This window comes from Acomys minous (genome assembly GCF_964271855.1).
Source record: "Acomys minous genome assembly, chromosome: 8".
Classification (NCBI taxonomy): Eukaryota; Metazoa; Chordata; class Mammalia; order Rodentia; family Muridae; genus Acomys; species Acomys minous.
In genome coordinates, this window is record NC_140489.1 from 76,017,577 (window position 1) to 76,023,729 (window position 6,153).

Sequence of the window (6,153 nt, forward strand, 5' to 3'; positions counted from 1 at the left end):
TCTTGTGATTTGCAAAAACATTCCTCTTTCTTGTTGTAATTTTCCATCCTGAAATTCCTACATTTTGCATTTTACGTCTTCTATTTCTCCCCGTTGAGGATCCCATTAAATCTTATTTATTTCTGCAGGACTCTCCTTCTTAAACTTGCTCTTTTGAAATGATTATTTTATAAATATTTAACAAGTGGAATGATACAATGACATATTGTCAACCGTTTGATTTTCTTTAAACTACTTTCCCATTTAATAGGGTGTTAACATACTAAATGAAATATTGATTTGTATTTCATAAAACTAATTTGGCATTTAATCTCTTGATACAAAGAAGACTCTAGGAGTATATCATTCATCTACATGAATGCCAAGTATGATACTGCTGGCCAGGCTTATGAACAGATTTGTAACTTCCCCACAGATTAAGCTCCAGAACCTTCCACAAAGAAGAATATTTTTGTGAACTCATGGATTGACTTTTCCTGACAGTTCAAGAAAAGCAGGTGCTTGCAGTGATAGAAACTAGTACCACTAATTCCATTTACACTAATCCTATAATAATATCACATTGTGCAAAAAATATCTTAACTCATTCTTTGCCTAATATTCTATGACCTAGGGCATGACTTCTTCTTATGTGCTCTGGGGAACCTTTTATTTTCCTCACCTCTTTCTCAGCCATTAGCATATTTAGAATGTTCTTTCCAGAGGTTTTGACTGTCTGCTTCTTCAAATATCATAGAGAGATCATCATTTATTTTATCATTCCCTATACAACTCCAAATTCAACTCCTATTCCCTAAGGCAGAGTGCTGAGGCTCCTTATTTTTGGTATATCTATCTCTAAGCCTAATTCTTATAAGATGTTTGATAAGCACTATTTGAATAAATAGGTAAAAATGAAAACTGGAATCAGCACATACAATAATATATTTTTCAAACCATTGCTAATTGAAAGCATAGGTTCAGAGTCAACCAAAACTAAAGTTCTGGAGAACAGAATAATATGCTAACCATAAAATAACAATACAACCTCACCTAGTACAATGACTCACATATACAGTTCTAAAACTTGAAATGCTGAAGCAGGGGGATTAAGAATTCCAGGCCAGCTTGGGCTGCTTACTGAGTTCCATAACAGTTTGGGCTATTTGGTAATACCCTGTCTTTTTAAAAAGAACTTTTCCAAAAGCATGAGATATAAATACTTAAAATAGGATGGATTTGAGTTTGCAGGCAAATTATTTTTATAAAATGTTACAATATGAACTTTAAAACTTTTTAACTCACCCTGAGTTGAGTATTAAGCTGGGAATAAACAAGAAAAAGATTTGTTATTTATCTATGTCTACTCCAAGTATAAAAAGCAGTACATCTGGGGACCAGATGACTTCAGAATCCCATTACAGACAATAACTCCCTAATCCTTTAATATAGGTGGAGACAGCCATCATTACCCATTGAGCAGACATTAATAGTTGAGGCAGTAAAATTCAGTACATTGTCTGATGTTTCATTATTAATTTGAAAGTGTCATGTTGAATTTATGTTTTTAGCTACATATATGTCCCTGATTTTGTTATATAATTTACTATATAGCCTACATAATGAATCTAAATGTCGTCATTGAGAAGTGTCACTGCCAGACTGGGCATTCTTCATTTCTCTTCCGTAGTCATTTAGTTACAGGAGAGCAGAAAAGCAATGAATATAGTATGACATCTTACAAAGAAGTAACCTCATTTACCCATTCAAACTGTGTTGCTAAGACTTTGGTACAGATTCTAGAATAGTCTGATGTCTGGGGATATGTCAATTCAGGCCCAAGTTAGAATGCTTGGAACAGTTTAGGGTACAATGAACTATGCTGTGTTATACTATACTGTACTGTATATATATATATATATATATATATATATATATTATATATAATATAGTATACATAAAAATATATACTATATTGTAATGGCCAAACTTCAGTGAAGAGCAATTCCACACTTCCTGGTAGGTGGAACCACTTGTAAATAAATGAATGAATGCAATAAGCACAAAAGACATATTAATAATCATTTCATTCTGTATTACAGCTCACAACATTGTTCTTTTTTATTTATAAGTTAAACACATTCTAAACCATTCCATTCATAGAAATTGAAACCCGCCTCCTCCAACCAGCTACAGCCTCCCGGTTGTTAAAGGAAAACACAATTGTTGGAACGGAAAATACAAGAAGTTTTTACCATTGGCCAACCACAGTTTGGCTCTGTTCTTGCAGTCTGCTCTGCTGAGAATGCAGCCAGACCACACACTGAGGGTGAATTACACCACTTCAAATAGAAGAAACACTAATGGAAAAAGGCAAGTGGGGTTCCAAATAGGGGGCGGTAGGCAAGACAGCACCCACTCAGCACAGTTCTCACAGGCTAGATGGAGTCCACAGGCTCGGTAGACAAACACAAGCTAGCCCCGCTCCTGTCGTTGAGGAGCAGGAGACTCCTCTCTTAAGCACAAGAGTCCATCAGCCAGAAGGAACACGGACTTTTGGAGCCTCTTTGTCCAGTTCCCACTATTTCTGTAAATTGAACTTGTCATTAGCAAAAATAAGAATAACAGCTTATAAGACAAGGATAAGCTTATAAGAGCTCACAGGATTCTCTGCCCTTTTCCCCGAGTTACTCTTTGATGAGAGAGAAATCTGTTTCTGTTGTCTTGGTCCACACTTTCCTAATTCCTTAAGATCCAAGTGGAGGAGGAGTGAAAATAGTAGAGAAAAACTCAGAGAAAAGTTTCAGACACTTTCTGGCGAAGATCTCCGTCTTACATCTTTCTTGGGCACTTAGAATACAGCAGAAACTAGAAGAAAATACTGTCTTTCCCAAAGACAGTTTATAAATTTTACAGTTTATAAAGATTACAGTTTATAAATGCACAGACGTAGGATTAAGCTCCTGCGAGTGCAACGTTAATATTTGGATGCATACAATGCACAGATTCACTAAGGGTTTACCGAAGCAATGTGGCAGGGGCGACATATACCACGGACAAATAAATCTCCGAATCTCAGGAAGTTTGTCTGAGAAAGTAGAAAGTACTTCCCCACACTGTATCTCCACCAGGCTTGAAGAGGCCGAGGTCATTTGGCCAGACATATACGTTTCCATGGCTCTTTTACAAATATTATGCAAGTTTCTGAAAATTTGAACCCAGTTTGACATTTCAGGAGTCCTTTGGGGCAGAGCACAAATAGGAACTTGGGAGAGGCTTTAAATCTAGTCAGCAGAAATAAATGAACAAGAATAGAGGACAGAAATTTAGAAAACATTTTTAAGTTGCAAGTTGAAAGGATGTTATACAAAGCACCTCATCTTATAAAAGGTCCTACAAATGCTACAAATTATCCTCATCATATTAATGCAGACACTGTGACTCCCAAAAGTTAATGTACAGATTGTGATAAATCCAGACCATAAATATTCTCAGATTGCCATGTTGGAGCCCATGTCTCTATATCCACCCACCACATTTTTTTTCCATACAGAGTAATCTTTTCTGGAGAAATACTATTTGACTTCAGGAGTGGACATAATGTATTTGAGACTCTATCTCTAATCTGTTTAAAGAATAGATCATCCAGAAATTCTAACCTGGTTGGGAGTACCTGAAAAACCTAACAGAGGTTTCCCTCTGAGACTGTGGCCTTGATGACATCTTTTGCCATCTGCTTTCTTGAGAGCAAATTGTGCTGCCACCAGGTCCCAGAGATAGTCCTCAACCTCAGTGGAAATCTGCTGTTCTCTGGTCAGACTGTGCATGCTCCCAGAGCCAAAAACAGCAGCATGTTAGCTAATTCTCAGTAGAATCCCTTTTCCATTTTTCTAACTCATAAGTTAATCATATCCAGACAATATAAATGAATTTATATATATATAAATTGAGAATAGGTAGCAAGTTGTCTGAAATATACAATGCTTATTGTTTCGGCCTGACAAACAACTTGGAGCTTTTGCTTGCCTCTCTGTAATGACTGATGGAATTGAGTATTAGGTTTTGTGCTTATCTCATTTTATGAATTTATGTTGATTTTCATGTTTTTTGTATTCTAGACATAAAATATGTATCAGACTATGAAAAATATTTTAGTTTGTTGCTTGCATTTTCATTTTTAGACATTTTTTTCTAAAGATATTTTTTTCTATAATTTGATAAGGTTAGTGAAAATTTTTAGAGTTCAGATTTGTATATTATAAAATTCTTATCTTTGATAAAGCATTGACTATTTATCACATATCTTCATTTTCATTTTACTTCTTTTTAAAATTTTATTTTTACTCATGTATAAGTGTGTGCATGTGTGTATGTATGTATGTATGTATGTATGTATGTATGTACCCTTACATGGTGGAAGATATGATATTAAATCCCCTGGAAATGGGATTATAAGTAGTTGTGAGTGACCCAAAGTTGATGTCCAAAATGAGTTCAGGTTGTCTGCAAGATCAGCATACACTTTTAATCACTGATCCATCTCTCTGGTCCTTTTATGTTTACTTATTCAAGTTGTGTACTTTTAGCTATCATGTTTGGATTATTAATATTCTTGTGTGAGTTTGTTCAGTTTCATTTCTTCATGTACAGGTATTCAGTTGCTCTATTTTATGTTGTAGATGTCTAAATTTCACTCTATTCTTATACTTTTGGTAAAACTACTTGTTCAGATGTACATAGCTGCATTTCAAGACAGATTGTCATACTTTATCCAGTTTTATTTTATTCTCCATAGTCTATTTATATAGTCTTAGTAATAGTGTCATGATGTTTTGACTACTATATTTTATTAGATTCTTAATTTTAAATTCTGAACTATATTCAACTTTTACTTATGCCAGAATGAGCATATTGTGTCTTTTGAATACATATAAACATTTTGGAATTGGCTTATATAATTATAAATAAAAAATTTTTCCTCTCTAGATTCATCTAACTTTTTCTTGTAACTGAAGTATTCTACCACTTTGAGGAGATGTTATTTTTTTTAATTAGTCGGTATGTTTCTAAATTATTCATTTATTTATTTTACGTTCCAATCCTAGCTCCCTTATTCCTCTTCTCCTGGTCCCACTGTTCCTCCTTCTTCCTCCTAAGCTCCTTCCCAGCCCATCAGGAAAGGGGACCCCCTTCTCCCAACTTACCCTATAATGTCAAGTCGCATTAGGACTGAGATCATCCTCTTCCATGGTGGCAGCTCCGCCAGGGGAAGTGATCAAAATGCAGGAAATACAGAGACCATGTCAGAGACATCCCCCACTCCCCAAATTAGGGGGCCCACATGAAGACCAAGCAGCCTATACTGGACATCTGTGTAGAGGGCCTAGGTTCAGTTCCTGCATGGTTCCTGGATGGTGCTTCAGTCTCCACAAGCCCCCTTGGGCCCAATTTAGTTGATTCTGTTGGCCTTCTTGTGAAGCTCCTTTCACTTCAGGGTCCTTCTATCCTTCCCCCTTACTCTTCTACAAGGCTCCCTATGCTTAGCTCAATGTTTGGCTGTGGTTCTCAGCATCTGTTTCAATCTGCTTCTGGGTGGGGCCTCTCAAAGGACAGCCGTGCTAGGCTCCTGTCTGCAAGCATAGTAAAGTATCATTAATAGAGTCAGGGATTGGCTCTCTCCCACGGGCTGGGTCTCAGGTGGGGCCATGCATTGGTTGGACATTTCTTCAATCTCTACTCTGTCTTTATCTCTGTACATCTTGTAGGCAGGGTGAACCCGAGGTCAAAGTTTTTGTGGATAGTTTGGTGTGTTCCTCTCCCTCCCTAGGAGTGCTGTCTGGTTAGAGGGTGGCCTCTTGAGTCTCCATGACACCCACTACTAAGAATCTCAGCTAGAGTTACCCCATATCCTCTCTGGAGCCTACCCTGCCACAAGTCTCTAGCCCATCTCAGAGATGTTCCCACCCACAGTTTCTCTTATTTCTGCAAGCCCTCGGTCCTCCCACACCTGTTCTTGCCTCATCCGACGCCTAACTTCATTTTCCTCTGAACTCCCTCTCCTACCCTATTCTCTCTCTTCAACCACATCCACTATCTGATCTATTTCCTGTAGCAGATGTAAACATGTTATTGTTTTGATCCCATGTGAAAGAGATTGGAGTGAGGATGTGCAGT